Below are 20,679 nucleotides of genomic sequence, written 5' to 3' on the forward strand. Positions count from 1 at the left end.
CGTATCATTAACAATCTAGGTGGTGATATCCTGGCTGTCAGTTGCTTTTACGCTGAGTTATTGCCATGTGGAAAATAGCAGTCTGGGCATTAATATTACTTTAGTATTCATGTTAGTTTACTACTTCCATTATAGTTTGAACAGGCTGGTAAATATTTTACACAGATAAACTAAAAACAACAATTTAGCCAATTATTGAAGGGGAGGGGAGATTGAATCCAATTAACTTTACATAGAATTACATGGAATCTACAGCACAGAAACACGCCATTCGACCCAACTGGTCCATGCTGGTAATTCATGCTCCACACAAGCCCCCTCCCACCCTACTTTAGCGAACCCTATTAGCAGATCCTTATATTCCTTTCTCCCTCATGTACTTTTCCAGCTTCCCCTTCAGTGCATCTATGCTATTTACCTCAACTACTCCTTGTGGTAGCGAATTCCACATTCTCACCACTCTCTGGGTAATGAAGTTTCTCCTGAATTCCCCATTGAATTAATTGGTGACTATCTTATATTTACGGCCCCTAGTTTTGGACTCCCTCACAAGTGGAAACATTGTCTCCACAGTTAGTCACACTTCAAATTTTGAATCATTTTGGGATGTACTCCACCGACATTATAAATAACACCTCAGACCAGAAAAAAATAAACAGTGGTTGTGTTGGACTGACAGCATGTTTATCATGTCAATCACAGCAACTGTCACCCTCTGAGATAAGGAACAAAATAACGGGGAGGTTTTGGGAAGTTCCTATAGGAGGAGGCATTATGCTAGGAGAAGGTTCTTTAAGCCTTGAACCTTGTCCTACCAGAAGAGCAGGGTATATGGGAGATCAGACTTTCCAAAGAAGCCATGGTAGAGGTATTACAAAGACGGAAACTGATTTAAAGGGATCATCAGTGACTCCAATGCTCTGCCTGTAGCTGTGAGAGTAACAGCAACCATTTGGCTACTGGAATTCCAATCATCAGGAAATGAGATCCATTGGACTGGAAAAGATACTATACCTAGCTTTGTTGAGTAGCTGACTGTTCTGGAAGGTCCGTTTGTTTCTGCAAAAGCGCAGCAAAACCATTGAAGCGGTAAGGAATAATGCAATTGCTGTTCTCCATAAAATATGGCCATCCGCATCTGAAGATATGATGTACAGAACTGTACATGCGTGTGCTGCCAGTCAAACCAGTAGCAGATATACCTCAATCATAAGGGCTTCCATTCCCTCAATATAGAACTGGTCTGCAATATGTTGAAGAAGATTCTCATGGTCAATTTGCAATACCTCAGGTCAGCACATGACTCGAGCTAGTTGGATGTACCTGGTTTGTTTGAACATGATAACTCACTGGAAAGTTGGCTTCTGGGATCTCCTGGCTACGGCATGAAGCCTTGGTTCATGACCCCATTTACAGCCCAGAGGTGCCATTTGAACACAGGGATAAAACACTGCGATCCATTATAGAGTAAATGTTTGGTGTCCTCAAGTTGTGCCTTGATTGCAAGGTGAGGAAGCTTTGCAGTAACTGCCATCCAAAGTGTGTTTGTTCTTTGTAGTAAGTCATTTAGAGGAGCATCTAACTAGAAATCAATGAGGAATGATTCCAGGCCCTGAGTAAAGATAAGGAAGGACCTGTAACAACCTGTGCCAGCAGAGAATGAGCCAGCATTAGCGCTGTGGAAGTTCATGTTAATATTCATACCAGTTTCAATTAAGCAATCTCCCACGCGATTGCAATTGCAGACATATCGGGATATGTTGGCCGTTTAATCTGATGCAGTCACCAATCCATCTCCTTGCTCATCAAGACATTTTATTTATAGAGAGACAGTCAGTTGGATCCATCTGGAAGGTCATCAGTGTTTTAAAATCTTACTACCATCCCATTTAACATCAGAAACTGTCTAAAGCCTCTTGTGCATGTCAAAATGTGCTTCTCTGTCCCCGAATCTAATAATTAATCTCCATGATGTAACTAATATACTTTGCACAATTGTTTAAAATGAACACTGTTAAAATGACCACACAGAACTTTACCATCCAACTTTCTCAAGGTAAGTACATGGTCTTGAATTTGTTAATATCCCACTGAAGACAGAGTCATAACAGCTCCCTACACGCAGGCCCGGAAATTCTGTGGGGGCTACTCTGCCAGTGGCAGAGCGGTGGAGCCCGACCCCTATCTGCCCGGTCACGGAACTCATCCCAAGTAGTGGGGATGGGGTCAGTTGCACGGTCAGGGAGGGCTACTGCCGCCAGCAAGGGGGCTACTGCCACCAGCAAGGGTGCTACTGCAGTCCGCCCTTGTAAGTTGGAACCACCCACAGCCGCTATGCCTGACCCTTCCAGGCTGAAGATAAAACCTGGCTGTACAAGTCTTTGGCTCCGAGAGGAGCTGTTTTTCCTCAAGTCAGAGTGTAGTCAATCCCTTCCAGGATCGATTATCTTAGTCTGGGAAAGGTTTGATGGCGTTTTCAAAGGAGCTCACGCCAGTTATCAGCTGGCTCGTCACGCGTGTTTTAGATGCATGAGTCAGACGCCAACTCCTGCAGGAATGTAAATGCATTAGCCGCACAGAAAGTGGTGCTCATACATCAGCTGTCTCCTCTTGGGAAGGACTGGACCGCCAAGCTCTGTAGTATAAATGCAGCATTAGTTAGAAGATGCTACTGACACTACCTGCAGCCACACTACTCACAACACTTCCCTTCACACCTCCTCCAATCACCGCACCACACTTCACTCCACCTCCTTCTCACACTCACACACTCCTACTCTCACCACGATTGCAACCTTCACTTTCCCCGCACCTCACACCTTTCACACAACATACAAACTATTTGTTCGTGACGGGCACATTCTCAAAACACCTCACAAGGCCAGACCAACAACTGCCCAGCCCACCCACCCTGGTTGTAACCTCTGGCGTGCGTTGTGCTTTGCTATTTAATAGACTGAAAGGGTAACATGTTAGCCAGCAACTGAAATGAAATGAATGCACAGAATTTGTTCCAACCTGATTAAAAAGCGAGTGGTTTTTTTAAATAAAAACTTTCTGTTTTGCCGTCAAGGTGAAAGATGATTGTGGTGGGGAATGGAAAACATTCCAATTCAGGCACCCAGTGCCACCAACTGCCAGGTCAGACACTTTGTTTAAAAGCCCACTTTTATCGCAATAGGTTTGAAGAGCTGGGTCTTTTTACTTGAAAAAAGCATCGGTTTCAGGGAGACTTGATTGAGGTATTTAAAATAATGAAGAATGCTGATAGCCAGCAGATGATTCGCTGAGTGACAGTCCCTGTGACTACCTGTCCTCTCCTGGACTATCCAATCATGAATAAGCCCTGTACCATCATGGAATGAGCCCAGGATGGCTCAGCTCTTTGAAGAACCTGTACCCCAACTCCAACTAACAAGCCACCTCGATCCCCTGAGGGGCTATTTTTTGGAGGTGCAGGGATAATAAAAGCTAAGTGGCTATTGACACCACTGTATCAGCCAATGAGTTGGCGGCAGGGCGGGACTTACAGCAGGACTCACAGCAAGCAGTCTATTTTACAGCAAACAAAGTCTATTTACTCAACAAACAGCAAACAGAGTCTATTTAAAAAGACTCTTTACGAACTCCGGCAAACAGAACTTATGACCGAAACTACAGCAAAGTCTCCCGATAAAAGCAGGATTATTTCACCAGCAAAATGCAGTGAGTGGAGGATAGTTACATAATACAAATTATGTGCGTAAATCAATCCACATCACTTACAGCAATGCGGGCTCCAGGCGTGATTGATGGGGAATTACCCAATCATCTCCATTCTAGGCGGGAATAGTGGTGTCACTATATGCAGTCTAATATAAGTGCTTGTTTAAAACCATTTGCCTCCAGTAGAAAATCTGTCCCATTATGTTTGCATCTGACGCATGTTACTTGGAATTAATATTCAGCCCATGAGTGGCCATGTCGAAAGTTCGTCTGCTTTTGGCAAGCCCTTACATCGTGCATGCCATACAATCCGATTTTGTGGGCAAGGTTGTCCAGATTTATTTGACGTTGTTGAGCTCATTGTATTGAGTGTTTCATTGTTTTAATTCTGCTTTCCCAAGAAATGCAAAAGTTATTAATAAGAATAATCATTCCATTTTATTATGGAAACACCAGTGTTTATGTACATCAATTTTCATGGCTTGAGCAGAATTATCAATGCTTTTCCCTTTTTCTGAGCACTGCTGTGTTCTTTCATAAGATATTGAATTGTGTCGTTGAAATATTTGCCTTGAATAAAGTTGCACAGTTCAGTCTGTCTGAATCATCTCAAGCTGACACTCCCCATCGACACACAAGCTATAATTTATGGGTTATCTTTCTTCCACTTACCTAGATGGCAGTCAGCTTTGATATCACACAACTCTAGTTTGGTCATTCATCCAGTCACTTCACTTTTGAAACAGTTAATGACTGATGTACATGCAATGTTTCAGAGAGTAGCTTCACTGAGCTAGCAATTTGTTCCTGGTTAATGCCACACTGACATTTGAGTGATCATTGTGAGAGCAAAAGTAGTCCCCTGAAAAGACCATTATGGACTTCACTTGTTCTTCATAAAGTCAGAACCAGTCGGTGAGACGTTGTTTTGGTGCATTGAAACTCTTAACCCATTACCTGTGGAAGCAGCTAGAGCCTATTGATTTCCTGAACAGTGAGTGCCCAGTCTCAAGGGCCAAATTTAACTCCTGGCAGGAAGCAGGCAGGCACAGAGGGCAATCCCGCCCTGGTATCTTTGTCGGAGGCCCAGCACATTTGAACTGCTGGGTCTCACTTGAATGGCTCCCAGTCAGCTGCTTGCCAGTTTCTGGTGTTCGGTCGGTGGGTGGGGTGGGGGGGGAGGGGTGAAGATCAGACAGCCTGGAGGTCACGCACCAGCACCAAGAGAAAGTTGTTGCGAGGATCTCGTGGCTGGGGAGCGAGGGAGCCTGCGGCAGCAGAGGCCTTAAACTTTCCTTGTGAGGCCCAGAGGAGCAGCCGTGCTTCACCTGGCCACAACGAGGAAAGTTTTTTTTTTAACTTAACTCGGAAGGCATCGCTGGCTTCATGGCAGCTTTACCTGGCGGGGTGCCCGCAATGTGTAAAAATGCCCTTGGGGTCCCATGTATGTTGTGGAACCCCAATTCGCATTTATCAATGAAGTTCCTGCTGGACTCTGTCGGGGGTCTCGTCCGCCACCAAAACCAGCGGTGTTAAAGTGGGGAATCGGCAGGAATGGAGAAGGAAGTGGAGGTGCTCCATTTGAACTGCTACCTTGCTCCTTTCCTGCCGAGCAGGGAGAGTTTAAGTTCCCCACTTCAGACCCTTTCCCAAAAGGGTGAGAGAAATAAAATAGAAAGGAGTGTGCACCTTGGCCTTGCATGTGCACCTCACCAAATAGAGCTGTCCGTTTGTTCACTGAGTTCATTTTCTCAGAGTGTCTGAAGGTCTACAAAGTAGTGGAGACCCAGTGTATTCCATTGACCTGTTCTACGTGGACTTAGGAGACTTCCATGCAATGCATCACATCCCTCCGACTTCACGCAGCTTCTAGGACTCTTTGAAGAATTGTACTCAGTGCAAAAATGCACAGCCCTACTTATGAAGTCATAAAATTTGAATGTTCACGGAACCAAAGCCCACACAGGTCCATCCATTTCTACTGACCGTCCATGGTTAGTCATACATATCGTCAGCCAGAAAGCAATGACGGGTTATTGTTATTAGACTATGGGAGATGAGACTCGTTCCTATCCTCATATCATTACCACTGCTCCTCAGGATCAGCAGAGAGCTGTTCTGTGTATTTGGACACACACTACACACCCATGCACACGTAAAGTATACAGGGATAAAATGCCAGTTACTAAACCAAAACTGAAAGTGTAAAAATGTTCTTTGAAGTGGGAAAAAAAGTCTTTGTGCTTGAGGCTGTAGGCACGGATGGAATGCTTTCATCTCTCACCTTTGTGCTGTGCATGAGCAGAGGAACAAAACCTTTCTGTCCATATGGGCCGCAGTGGCACAAGGTTAAAAAAAAAACTTGGCACTACTCATGCACAGAAGGACATTGACTGCTTCCTGCAGCTTCTTGTTTAAATGGACCGAACTGAACACGTCCAGAATGGGAACAAATGTAGGCATTCTGTAAATGCAAAGACATGCAGTCGGATTTTGACAACCCGGTTTATGTTAATTGTGATCAGCATTGTTTTCTCAGCATCTTCTCTTTCATCTGTAGGTCTGTACCATGTACAACATGTCCCATACTGTGGCTATAGCTTGTGGAGTGACAGTGGGCTGCATGGTATAACCATTTAGAATGAGACTATTTCTGAATGGTCCCAGAATGAGAACCCTGCACAGCAATAATCAGTCATGCACTGCATCTACACAACCTAGTCATGGCTCAGTTGGTAGCACTCTCGCCTCTGTGTCTGAAGGTTGTTGGTTGAGCATAAAATCTAGGCTGATATTCCAGTGCAGTACTGAGGGGATGCTGCACTGTCGGAGGGTGCCGTCTTTTGGATGAGATGTTAAATTGGGGCCCCGTCTGCCACCTCGGGTGGAAGTAAAAGATTCCATGATCCTATTCGAAGAAGAGCAGGTGAGTTCTCCCCGGTATCCTGGCCAATATTTATTCCTCAACCAACACCACCAAAAACAGATGATCTGGTCATTTATTTCATTGCTTTTTGATCGGTCTTGCTGTGTGCAAATTGGCTGCCGTGTTTCCTACATTACAACAGCGACTACACTTCAAAAGTACTTCATTGGTTGTAAAGTATTTCGGGACATCCTGAGATTGTGAAAGGTGCTATATAAATGCAAATCTTTCCTTCTTTCTTTTCTCTTCCGACTTTACTTGTTGGATGAAATCCTTCACCATTGGCCTCACAGCTCATATCCAATGATTTCAAAATGCAACTGGAATGACACAGAAATCTAACTTGGGAGTTAGAAAGCCGATACACACAGCTTTCACTGGCATTCTGTTGCATGTCATACCCTTCCAAGTGCCAATTTACACTGGCTCAATCAGAAGCACAATACTGCGGATGCTGGTTAGACCACACCTGGAGTACTGTGTTCATTTCTGGGCACTGCACCTTAGGAAGGATATATTGGCTTTGGAGGGAGTGCAGTGTAGATTTACTTTAATAATACCTGGATTCCAAGGGTTAAGTTACAAGGAAAGATTACACAAATTTGGGTTGTATTCCCTGGAATTTAGAAAATGAAGGGGTGATTTGATCGAAGTTTTCAAGATATTAAGGGGAACTGGTAGGGTAGCGAGAGAAAAACTATTTCCGCTGGTTGGGGAGTCGAGGACAGGGGATGTAACCTAAAAATTAGAGCCAGGACTATCAGGAGTGAACTTAGGAAAGACTTCTACATGCAAAGGGTGGTAGAAGTTTGGAACTCTCTTCTGTAAACGGCAGTTGATGCTAGCTCAATTGATAATTTTAAATCTGAGATTGATAGATTTTTGTTAACCAAAGGTATTAAGGGGTATGGGACTAAGGCGGTTTATGGAATTAGGTCACAGATCAGCCATGATCTCATTGAATGGCAGAACAGGCTCGAGGGCTAAATGGCCTAAAGGGCTGAAAATCTGAAATAAAAACAGAAAATGCTGGAAACGCTCAGCAGGTCAGGCAGCATTTGTGGAGAGAGAAACAGAGTTAATGTTTCAGGTTGATGACCTTTCATCAGAATTGGAAGACATTAAAGATGAACAACTTTTAAGCAAGTGACACAGACCTCCCTCTTGAGCTTGTTTCCTGCCCTCTTTTCCTGGCTGTGTATTTGCTTAAAAGTTGTTCATCTCTTAACATCTTCCAGTTCTGATGAAAGGTCATCACCCTGAAACGTTAACTCTGTTTCTGTCTTTAGACATGAGGTCCAACCTTCTATGTTTGCATTGTCAGCATCACACATTGGCTGTGCAGATAGAGAAATCATGGGTAGCATGTCTGCAATTTCCCAATGTGCATGGCTGGCCAGATAATGACTCCCACGGTTTGAATGGCAGTTTACTAACAGCCTTTCTCCAGTACTCTTGTTACATAGCTGTATTGCAGATGCTGGGATGCTAGATATTTTTTTCTCCTGGGCAACTGTCAGTAGGTTTATCAATTTTGCACCTGCTTTTCCCCAGCATTAGACAAGACAAATAATTATGGTTTAATGTCATTTTAACTGCTGCTAAAACAGTCCCAGGATGCAAGGGAGAAGCAACCATCAATTCTACCTGCATGTATTATCACGTAATTAATATGTAAGAGAGGGTTCTTTTTAAAGAGTCAAAGTTTTGAGCTTTGCTGTGCCATTCATATCTTCAAAGAAATGAAAATGTGGAGCAGTTCATGGCAGACGTATTGCCCTATCTTTGTGTCACGAAGAGGGTAGAAAACTGCTGCCCTTTCTTACTTGAGCAAATGGAAAAATGCTGCTTAATAACAAGTCGTCTTATGACATGACTGCAGATGAATACAATAATTCTCATTAAATCATCACATTGTCAAGAATGTTGGTAAAGATACCAGCTGACTTGCTTTTCCTTGAATAGTACCAGGAGATTTTTAAAGAAAAATTGTTATTGGTGACACTGGCAAGGGCGCATTTATAGTCCATCCCTAGTTGGTCTAAGAAGGTGGTGGTTGTTGGTGGGCCTTTTCCTCAAACTGCTGCTGTCTATGGTGCTCCCAGAGTGGTGCTAGGTAGGCATTTCCGGGATATTTACCCAGCGGTGCTGAAGGAACCATGATATATGTCTTTGTCAGGATGGTGTATGACTTGGAGGTGATGGTGATCCCACACCACCTTTCACATCCACTGGTGGTACCTCAGTTTAATGTGTCATCTGGAAGATGGCACCAGCAACAAAGCAGCACTCCTGCAGTACTGCACTGAAGTGTCAGCATAGATCATGTGTTTAGGGCCTAGAGTGGGACTTAAAACCTTGAACCAACAACCTTCTGTTTTAGAGGCGGGAGTCCTACCACCAGAAGCTAAGTAACATTTACTCATACGTGTAAAAGGGAGGGTGCACTTTCCATGTATATTCAAGTGTAATCTGTGGTTATCCAGATACCGTAAAAATTCTGGGTGCTACAGTTAGATCAGTGCAATTATTATTTATTTTTAAAGGCTTCCAAAATAGTCAAGAATATAAAATTACATTTTAAAAGCCCTTACTAAAAGCATCTTCCTGCAGAAATTAATTAAACTGACTGAAAATAAAAAGGAAAAGAATAGACTAACATACAAACATACGAATTAAGAGCAGGAGTAGGCCATTCAGCCCCTCGAGCCTGCTCTGCCATTTGATAAGATCATGGCTGATCTGATTGTGACCTCAACCCTACTTTCCCGTCTTCCTACTATAACCTTTGACTCCCTTGTTAATCAGGAATCTATCTAACTCAGCCTTAAAAATATTCAATGACCCTGCCTCCACCGCTCTCTGGGGAAGGGAGTTCCACAGACTCACGACCCTCTGAGAGAAACAATTTCTCCTCATCTCCATCTTAAATGGGAGACCCCTTATTTTTAAACTGTGGCCCCTAGTTCTAGTCTCTCCCACAAGGGGAAACATCCCCTCAGCATCTACCCCTTCTAGTCCCCTCAGGATCTTATATGTTTCAATAAGGTCACCTTTCATTCTTCTAAACTCCAGTGTATACAGGCCCAACTTGTCCAACCTTTCCTCATAAGATAATCCCCTCATCCCAGGAATCAGTCTCTGAACTGCCTCCAAAGCAATTATGTCCTTTCTTAAATAAGGAGATCAAAACTGCACATAGTATTCTAGATGTGGTCTCACCAATGCCCTGTACAACTGTAGCAAAACACCTGTACTTTTATATTCCATTCCCCTTGCAATAAATGACAACATTCCATTTGCCTTCCTAATCACTTGCTGTACCTGCATACTAGCTTTTTGTGATTCATGTACTAGGTCACCCAGATCCCTCTGTACCTCAGAGTTCTGCAATCTCTCTCCATTTAAATAATATACTGCTTTCCTATTCCTCCTGCCAAAGTGGACAAGTTCACATTTTCCCACATTATACTCCATCTGCCAAATGTTTGCCCACTTACTTAACCTATCAAATTCCCTTGCAGACCCCTTATGTCCTCTTCACAACTTAATTTCCTATCTACCTTTGTGTCATCAGCAAATTTAACAACCATACATTCAGTCCCTTCATCCAAGTCATTGACATAGATTGTAAATAGTTGAGGCCCAAGCACTGATCCCTGTGGCACTCCACTCGTTACATCTTGCCAACCTGAAAATGACCCATTTATGCCTACTCTCTGTTTCCTGTTAGGTAACCAATCCTTTATCCATGCTAATATGTTACCCCCTACACCCCCTACATTTTGTGTAGTAGCCTTTGTTATGGCATCTTGTCAAAAGCCTTCTGGAAATCCAAGTACACCACATCCACAGGATCCCCTTTATCCACGTTGCTTGTTACTTCCTCAAAGAACTCTAGTAAATTAGTCAAACACGATTTCCCTTTCACAAAGCCGTGTTGACTCTGCCTGATTGCGTTGAGATTTTCTAAGTGCCCTGCTATAACCTCCTTAATAATAGATTCTAGCATTTTGCCTATGACAGATGTTAAGCTAACAGAGGGCTTTCTGTCTCCCTCTCTTGAATAAAGGAGTTACATTCGCTATTTTCCAATCTTGCATTTCTATAACACCTTTCACGTCGCCTCACTGTGCTTTACATGCAATGAAGTACAGTCACTGTTGTAATATAGGGCAACGTGGCAGCAAATTTTCACACAGCAAGATCCCACAAACAGCAATCAAATAAATGACCAGATCCTCTGTTTTTGGTGGTACTGGGTTAGGAATTAATGTTGGCCGGGATAGCGGGGAGAACTCCTCAGCTCTTCATTCAATAGAGCCATGGGACCTTCTACGTCCATCTGAGAGGGCAGACTAAGAGAGTATTCCTTCAGTACTGCACTGAAGTGTTAGCCTGGATTATGCGTGCAAGTCTCTGTGAGTGGGACTTGAACCCATGACCTACAGCCTCAGAGGTGAGGAGTGCTACCAACTGAGCCAAAGCTGACACCTTTAGTAGATATAAGTTCAAATACCATTGTTTTGTAAGAATATAGTGCAATATAAATATGAGCTGGGCCTCTATCAAGCTGAAGAAATTATCAGATTTAGTCAGCCTGTCACTTTGGTTCATCATTTTGCTGTGGATTCCAAATTAAATCACTAACTTCGATGGTGAAATAAACTGCTGATTTGTATTAGTATTTCTACCCTATGGTTAAGTGGCAACATTGAAGCAACTGAACCAGAAATTTACAATGCTAATTATGACTTAAGGGAGTGTTTGTATCAAGACAAAAAATTATATGGGGTTCACAGGAGATAAAATAATTTCTTAGAGCTATAAAACTTATTAAAAGAGGCCAGAGGCATCACCTAGCTGCTTGAAGCCTCATCATCAGACCATTAAGAAAACAGACTTAATGGGAGATTAGTCTGAAAATTTATCATCGCAGCCTTGTTCTGGTATATTCTGTGTTTCGGAAGTTGTCCGTGTTAAGCCACTGCTTGCACATTGGTGAGGCACCTTTTTGAAACCTGGAGCCACTGTCCATTCCTTCAGAAATGGGGCACATACCAGTCATAAGACCACTGTGGAACATGATAGAATCTTATCACACAGAGGGGGCCATTCATCCCATCCTGCGGCCCTTTGGTAGAGCTATCCAATTAGCCCTACTCCCCCGCTCTTTCCCCATAGCCCTGCAAATTCTTCCTTTACAATTATATATCCAATTCCCTTTTGAAAGTTACCATTGAATCTGCTTCCACCGCCCTTTCAGACAGTGCATTCCAGGTCATAGCAACTTGCTGCATAAAGAAATGTCTCCTTATCTCTCCTCTTTTTTTTGCCAATTATCTTAAATCTGTGTCCTCTGGTTACTGACCCACCCACCAGTGGAAAGTTTCTCCTTATCAAATTCCCTCATAAATTTGAACACCTCTATTAAATCACCCCTTCACCTTCTCTGCTCTCAGAAGAACAATCCCAGCTTCTCTGGTATCTCCATGTAACTGAAGTCACTCATCCCTGGTTTCATTCTGGTAATTCTCCTCTGCACCCTCTCCATTCTTCCTAAACCGTCATGCCTAGAATTGGACACAATACTCTAGCCGAAGCCTAATCAGTGATCTATAAAGGTTTGATTTGCGCTACTATCTATCAATTGTGGCACAGTTTTTGTAATAACTTGCTGTGCGACTGTGTAATGTGGTGTGTGTTTGTGAGTATGAATCCCCATATGGGATCTCAATTTGGCCATTTTAATTTAATGCTTCTTCGGTGGCACAATAAACAATCAGAGACCTGGAAACAGCCATAGTAAGAAAAGAATGTATCATAGATTTGACCTTGGTGATTACTGGGAGCGTAGAAAGGCTCAGAAATTGTGCCAACAGGTGACAGATTTCCCAAAGCCTTTCGAGAGAGATAGGCGAGTAACATCTAGCGACCTTTGATATAGTGGCATTGGCATAGAGTTGGGAACAGGTTCTCTCCTCACCCTCTTAGTGGGGCCATGGTGCAGATGGTGTGGAAAAATCGAAATGAGGGGAGGGAGAGAAGGCATCAATTAAAATAACTATTTTGGTGGTTATCATTCCACTCATAGATGCCAGCTTTCTGTGCACTGTCCATCAGTATGATGTAGGAAGCTTTTTTAATGTACGTGGATAGCTTTTTGAAAGGGACAGCTGCTCCCAAACCTGAAATGGCTGGAACTCAGTTCTGTGCGAATAATCCCAGAGCGGCCAAATTGGGACAATTTTGGATCTTGAATTTTCCGCATCACTTATTCCAACACGCAGGACCTCAATATGTCAATGCAATTTCATTTTGTTCACCGGTATTTTATTTCATTTTTTCTTTCTCTTCAAAGAGCTTTCACATCTCACGTACCTTCACTCGTCAAGAAAATGTTGTTGAAACTTCTGCCAATGCTGCTGTTCAGCCAGATGCAGAGCGATCTGTCAGAACGCCACGAGTGAATGATGTTCTGTTTACTTTTCCCTCCGCCCTTTCATTCTGGTGTCAGCCATAGCTCAGTTGGTAGCACCCTCACCTCTGAGTTGGAAGGTTGTAGGTTCAAGTCCCACTCTAGAGACTTGAGCATATAATGGTGGGCTGACACTCCAGTGCAGTACTGAGGGAATGAGATGTTAAACCAAGGCCCTGTCTGCCCTTGTAGGTGGTCAATAAAGATCCCACAGCACTATCTGAAGAAGAGCAGTGGAGGTGTCCTGGCTAATATTTATCCCGTTAACCAACACCACTTTAAAAAAAACAGATTATCTGGTCATTTATCTCATTGCTGACCTTTGTGGGACCTTGCTGTGTGCAAAATGGCCTTGTTTCCGACATTACAAAATTGGCTACACTTCAAAAGTACTTTGGTTGTAAAATGTTTTGGGACGTCATGAGGTCGTGAAAGGCGCTATGTAAATGCAAGGCTTGCTTTCTTCTTTCTATATAGGGCACTGCTTACTGCAACAAGTTGGTGCAATAACTTTCATCGCACACTGCCCTTGCAATGTCACTTACTAGTTGCTGCAGTTTACATTCACATTCCACAGCTGCGGTAATGAGACCATCTGGTGTCTCCATGGGGCCAGAAACTGAAGTGGGAACGACACCAAATGGTTTCTTTAGCAGTGGACGAGTTCAGTGCACATGTTAGGATAATGTTTACAGTCTTAAATGAAAATTGTTTTGTCAAACTGTCTCGAAGTGGACAAGGTTGTGTTTATGTTATGAGGCTCCTGATGTCATGGGTGACATTGGTTCAGGTCGATTAAATACTGGCAATGAAGGCATTTTTGGTATCGAACTTCACAAAGGGATTCAGGAAGTTAACAGGTAACACTCGTAACCAGTAAAACTGCTCTTTCGAACCCTAATGATTCCATGTGAAATCCAGTTTTTATTATTTTTAATCAGTCTGCACAGTTAGACTTATATTAAGATGCTCCCCATCTGCCCATCCATCTGTTTTCTTTTTACTGTCTGTCCATCCATGAACACAGACGTATTAATTCAATACTCAAAAAGCCTACCTGAGTTTTTAAGCTGATTCGATTATTTACTGGAGATCCAAAGAAAAGCTGTGAATACTGGGAAATGAAAGCAGAAAATGTTTTGAAATACACAGCTGGTCAGTCAGCCCCTCAAAGAAAAACTTAATGTGCCCATTCCTGCTGGAAAAGTAATGGTGTGCTAACGATGCACGCTGTTATTAATGTGTATATCGACCAGCAAGTTCAGGGGATTAAGAGATACACCGTAAGTTGCGAATCTCCAGAAATCGCTGGTCGATTTATGCCGCTCCACCGTTTGCTTCACAAAAACAGCATCTCGCTCTGAGCCTCCCTGTTATTTGGAAGAACTTGCTGGATCTGCACATTAATTACCCATTAAACGCACCACAGAAAATTAAATGTAGTAATTAATAACGTAAATACTTTTTAACAACATTATATGTGTTAATGCAATGCCAATCAACCTCTCTGGCCCACAATTGAAACTGTGGAATCTCATTCCTTCATGTTGTGAATTGTTCTTAGAGATTTAAAAAAATTATCATTTCAAATTTTTTTTAAACATTCTTACTTTTCCTTTCTATCTCTTTCTTCTCTTCTCCCTTAATCCAGTCTTTCTTTCCCTTTCTGATTTCTCTTTTTGCACCTGATTTGACTGAAATTCACCCTATTTCCTTCTCCGTCGGGTTCCTGTTTCTCTCTCAATCCTTAAATCTCATGGATTAAGGAGATGCACCGTTGATCCCGTCGTTCACTAAGGTCCCAGCTCCCCTCGCCGCGCCGTTATCAGCTCGCACTTCCTGCAAGTTACAGCGCAAAGATTCTCCAAACTGAATGTTGCAGGAGCAAGTCTAACTAATGGCATGCACCGTGAGATGCCCCACTTCAGCAAGATCTGGCCCAATGTTTCAGGTGGGCTCCTTCATCAGAATTGAGCGCTTAGCCTTTGGATCACTTTGGGAGGGAGGAGATGAATTAAAAGACGGGCACTATTGAAGATTCATCAAGCTGAAACTCTGCGTTACCTCCTCCCTACTCCACAGAGCAAGCTTCATTCTTAACCGGAATTGCAGTATTTTCATGTAAAATTGCAGTATCCTTCTCCCAACAACCTAGCTATCGATTTCATTAATTAAAGCTTGACCAACTGCGACCGGTTAATTAGAATCAGAACTGCGTGGAGTTTGGTGATTACAATAACTCTCAAAGAACGTTTTCACAATTGGAAGGGAGCATTTGTCGAATGCAAAACTCTCCTGCCTCATCTGTTTAGTAACTGTGTTGTTTTTAATATTGTGATCTAATTAAAAGTAATTTTGGATCCCCCAATTGCTCAGCGTGTTGTCTGACTCTCAGCCAAAGAGGCCTAACACGTTTCCCGGTTGAACCACGGTCAGTGCTGGGTTAGCTGATGTCAGCTTGGTCGCATTGGAAAGGACATCACACTTCAGTGCTTATGCGGTAGGGAAGAGGGGGAGAAAAACCAGCCAGGCTTACCATTGCTCATCGCTATCCAATGATACCCGTTATCAGTGCTCATGGAGACCAGTAGAGGACAGAAAGAGTCCAGCACTCATGTTTAGGCTTGTGGTGAACGCCACCTTGGTGAGGTGTCAGAAGCCCGTTGCTGTTGGTTCAACTGCACCCTCTCGTGAGTTATCACCTTCAGTGTCAGCTGTGGCTCAGTGGGTAGCAATCTCGCCTCTGAGTCAGAAGGTTGTGGGTTCAAGTCCCACTTCAGGGACTTGAGCACAAAACCTAGGCCGACACTCCAGTGCAGTACTTGAGGGAGTGCTGCACTGTCAGAGGTGCTGGTTTTTGGATGAGACGTTAAATCGATGCCCTGTCTGCCCTCTCGGGTGGACGTAAAGGATCCTGCAGCACTATTTCGAAGAAGAGCAGGGGAGTTCTCCCCGGTGTCCTGGCCAATATTTATCCCTCAACCAACACCTAAAAACAGGTTATCCGGTCAGTATCACATTGCTGTTTGTGGGACCTTGCTGTGCGCAAATTGGCTGCCGTGTTTCTACATTACAACTGTGACTACTCTTCAAAAAGTACTTTGTTGGCTGTAAGGCACTTTGGGAGGTCCTGAGATTGTGAAAGGTGCTGTACAAAATGCAAGTCTTCATTTTTTTCTTCTTCAAGGGATGAGGGGAGAAATTTGTGAATGTGGGCTGGGGGAATTTGCTGTGTTTCCCAGCATCTGTCGTAATGTCGCCCAACTACATGCAAAAGGTGATAATTTTAAACTGGCTGGACAGTGGCTGCTCGAAACATTGACAGACTCCCTGTGCGTGTTAGATGCAGTGAAATCATAGATGGGTTTGTGAAGGTCACATTTAAGTACAGAGGAAATCGTCCTCCACAGATCTTCACTTTCGGCAGCTCCATCTGCTGTGCCAATCAGAAATTTTGACCAGCAGGTGATAAACCAGAACATTTACCTGTCAATAAAATCTGCCTTTTCACCACTGCACTAAACCTTCTGTGCCCTGCAGGAAGGCTTGGCAAGTTAAGGATATCGTTTTTGGACTTGGAAAAGCAAAACATAATGGGCCAGATTTTGCTGTAGCAGGGCACCTAACGGTACCTGCCGTTAGTTAGACACGCCCCCTGCACCCTTCAGCTCAAAACATTTTGCCCACAAAGTTGCTGAAAGTGCGAGCTGACAACGACACAGCAAGGGAAACAGAGCATCTGGGACCTGTGTGAACAGGGCAACCAACAGGGTATCTCCTTAACCGATCAGGTTGAAGGATTGGGAAATACATAGCACAAGGACTGAGAAGGAGGATGAATTAGAGTGAATGAATTCAGTGTCAAATCAGGTACATTCAGCCACCGATCTTCGGGTAAGCGTTCTCCAAGGCGGCCTTCGAGACACACGACAACGCAATATCGTCGAGCAGAAATTGATAGCCAAGTTCCGCACCCATGAGGACGGCCTCAACCGGGATCTTGGGTTCATGTCACGCTACACGTAACCCCACCAGCGAAAAAAAGTTATCTGTTTTTAATACAACGTGTCATTCTCTTTCTTTCTCTTCCTTTCGGATGTTTCTCTCTCTCTCTCTCTCTCTCTCTGTCTTTTGTTCTGGCCGTTTGTGTATTCGGTGGTCCTGTAGGTAACATCTCTCTGTCTGAAGCCTTTGATTGCCTTGACATCGGGCAGTTGGAAAGATTATCTGTAATCACCAGGTATTGTTCTCTGACTATAAATGCGGCAACCTTCCATGGAATCCGAATCCCACACTCACCTGACGAAGGAGAAAGCCTCTGAAAGCTTGTGATTTTCAAATAAAACAGTTGGACTATAACCTGGTGTTGTAAGATTCCTTACATAAATCAGGTGCAGGAAGAGAAATAAAGAAAGGGAAAGAAAGATTGCATTAAGAGAGAGAGAAGAAAAAAAAAAGTAAAAAAAAACGTAAATGTTTTAAATTTGACATTTTTAAAATCTCCAACAATTAATAGCTGAAGGAATGAGACTCCACACAGGTAACCTACATGCAGAGGCGGAAGATGGCGGTATGGTTCCTAATGAATACTTTGCGCCTGTCTTCACAAAAGAAAGGGACGATGCAGACATTGTAGTTAAGGAGAAGGAGTGTGAAATATTGGATGGGATAAATGTTAAGAGGATTGGCATCTTTGAAAGTAGATAAATCGCCAGGCCCGGATGAAATGTATCCCAAGCTGTTAAGAGAAGCAAGGGAGGAAATAGTGGAGGCTCTGACCATCATTTTCCAATCCTCCCTGGATACAGGCGTGGTGCCAGAGGATTGGAGAACTGCTAACATTGTACTGTTGTTTAAAAAGGGAGAAAGGGATAGACCGAGTAATTACAGGCCAGTCAGTCTAACCTTGGTGGTGGGCAAATTGTTGGAATCAATTCTGAGGGACAGGAAAAACCATCACCTAGAAAGACACGGACTGATCAAGGACAGTCAGCACGGATTTGTTAAGGGAAGGTCGTGTCTGACTAACTTGATTGAATTTTTTTGAGGAGGTAACCAGGAGCGTCGATGAGGGTAGTGCATTTGATGTAGTCTACATGAATTTTAGCAAGGCTTTTGACAAGGTCCCACATGGCAGACTGGTCAAAAAAGTACAAGCCCACAGGATCCAAGGGAAAGTGGCAAGTTGGACCCAAAATTGGCTCAGTAGCAGGAAGCAAAGGGTAATGGGGTCGATGGGTGTTTTTGTGACCGGAAGGCTGTTTCCAGTGGGGGTCCGCAGGACTCAGTACTGGGTCCCTTGCTTTTTGTGGTATATATTAATGATTTGGAATTAAATGTAGGGGGCATGATTGAGAAGTTTGCAGATGATACAAAAGTTGGCCAGGTGGTTGATAGTGAGGGGGAAAGCTGTAGACTGTAGGAAGATATCAATAGACTGGTCAGATGGGCAGAAAAGTGGCAAATAGAATTCAATCCGGAGAAGTGTGAGGTAATGCATTTGAGCAGGGCAAACAAGGCAAGGGAATACACAGTAAATGGGAGGATACTGAGAAGTTTAGAGGAACAGCGAGACCTTGGAGTGCATGTCCACAGATTCCTGAAGGTAGCATGTCAGGTAGATATGGTGGTTAAGAAGGCATACGGGATACTTTCCTTTATTAGCTGAGGCATAGAATATAAGAGCAGGGAGGTTATGCTAGAACTGTATAAAACATTGGTTGGGCCACAGCTTGAGTGCTGCGTACAGTTCTGGTCACCACATTACAGGAAAGATGTAATTGCACTAGAGAGGGTACAGAGGCGATTTATGAGGATGTAGAAACATAGAAAATAGGAGCAAGAATAGGCCATTCAGCCCATCGGGCCTGCTCCGCCATTCAAAATGATCATGTCTGATTGACTAACTCAGTACCCTGTTCCTGCTTTTTCACCATATCCCTTGATCCCATTAGCATTAAGAAATATATCTATCTCCTTCTTGAATACATCTAATGACTTGGCCTCCACTGCCTTCTGTGGTAGAGAATTCCACAGGTTCGCCATCCTTTGAGTGAAGAAATTTCTCCTCATCTCGGTTCTAAATGGCATACCCCGTATTCTGAGACTTTGACCCCTGGTTCTGGACTCCCCAGCCATCAGGAACATCCTCCCTGCATCTAGTCTGTCTAGTCCTGTTAGAATTTTATATGCTTCGATGAGATCACCTCTCATTCTTCTAAACTCTAGTGAATATAGGCCTAGTCGACCCAATCTCTCCTCATACGTCAGACCTGCCATCCCAGGAATCAGTCTGGTAAACCTTCATTGCACTCCCTCCATGGCAAGAACATCCTTCCTCAGATAAGGAGACCAAAACTGCACACAATACTCCAGATGTGGTCTCACCAAGGCCCTGTACAACTGCAGTAAGACATCCCTGTTCCTGTACTCAAATCCTCTTGCAATGAACGGCAACATACCATTCGCCTTCCTAACTGCTTGCTGCACCTGAATGCTCGCTTTCAGCGACTGGTGTACAAGGACACCCAGGTCTCGTTGCACCTCCCCTTTCCTCAATCCATCACCATTCAGATAATAATCTGCCTTTCTATTTTTACAACCAAAGTGGATAACCTCACATTTATCCACGTTATATTGCATCTGCCATGTTCTTGCCCACTCACCCAGGAGTTGCCAGGAGTGGAGAATTTTAGCTATGAGGAAAGATTGAATAGGCTGGAGCTGTTTTCTTTGGAACAGAGGAGGCTTAGGGGTGATTTAATTGAGGTGCACAAAATTATGAAGGGCAAGATAGAGTGGATAGGAAGGGCCTATTTCCCTTAGCAGAGAGGTCAATAACCAGGGGGCATAGATTTAAAGTGATTGGTAGAAGGATTAGAGGGGAGCTGAGGACTTTTTTTTCACCCAGAGGGTGGTTGGGGTCTGGAACTCACTGCCTGAAAGGGTGGGAGAAGAAGAAACCCTCATCACATTTAAAAATTTCTTGGATGTGCACTTGAAGTGTAGTAACCTACAAGGTCATGGACCAAGGACTGGAAAGTGGGATTAGGCTGGGTGGCTCATTTTCGGCCGGCGCAGACACGATGGGCTGAATGGCCTCCTTCTGTGCTGTAAATTTTCTATGGTTTCTATGATTTCACACTTGTAATAGTTAATTTTCAGTGCCAGAGAGATTGATTGGCAGTGATTGACACTTATCACAATGTTATGTTTGAAATGACAAGATTTAACTTTCTGTGGTGAGTTTAGTTCGTATCTACTGCGCAAATACAGCAACTTCATGACATTCAATGCATTTCAATGGGGAGGCAGACGGTGTAATGACGTTTTTGCGAAGTTAATGGAGGAGCAGCGCAACTGGGACAGCAACTTTTGGATATTGGCATTTAACCGCGCATCTGCTCTCGCCTGTGGTTGCTGTACCATTTAACGCATAAATAACAGCGGGGGTTATTGGTCCCACCATTATTTTGACAGCAAAATCTGGGCAGCACTTTAAAAAATTTGCTTATTAGCTCTTGGGAAGTGGGCCAGGCAGTATTTTATCCCCTTTTCTAGTTGACATAGG

The 20,679-nt window shown here is 43.5% G+C and overlaps 1 protein-coding gene across 1 annotated transcript in view; it reads left to right on the forward strand.

Moving 5' to 3' along the window:
• Nucleotides 1-20,679, forward strand: part of ccser1 (coiled-coil serine-rich protein 1) — a 1,034,597-nt gene that overhangs the window by 564,593 nt on the left and 449,325 nt on the right. The window lies entirely within an intron of this gene.

This window comes from Heptranchias perlo, chromosome 1 (assembly GCF_035084215.1).
Source record: "Heptranchias perlo isolate sHepPer1 chromosome 1, sHepPer1.hap1, whole genome shotgun sequence".
NCBI lineage: Eukaryota > Metazoa > Chordata > Chondrichthyes > Hexanchiformes > Hexanchidae > Heptranchias > Heptranchias perlo.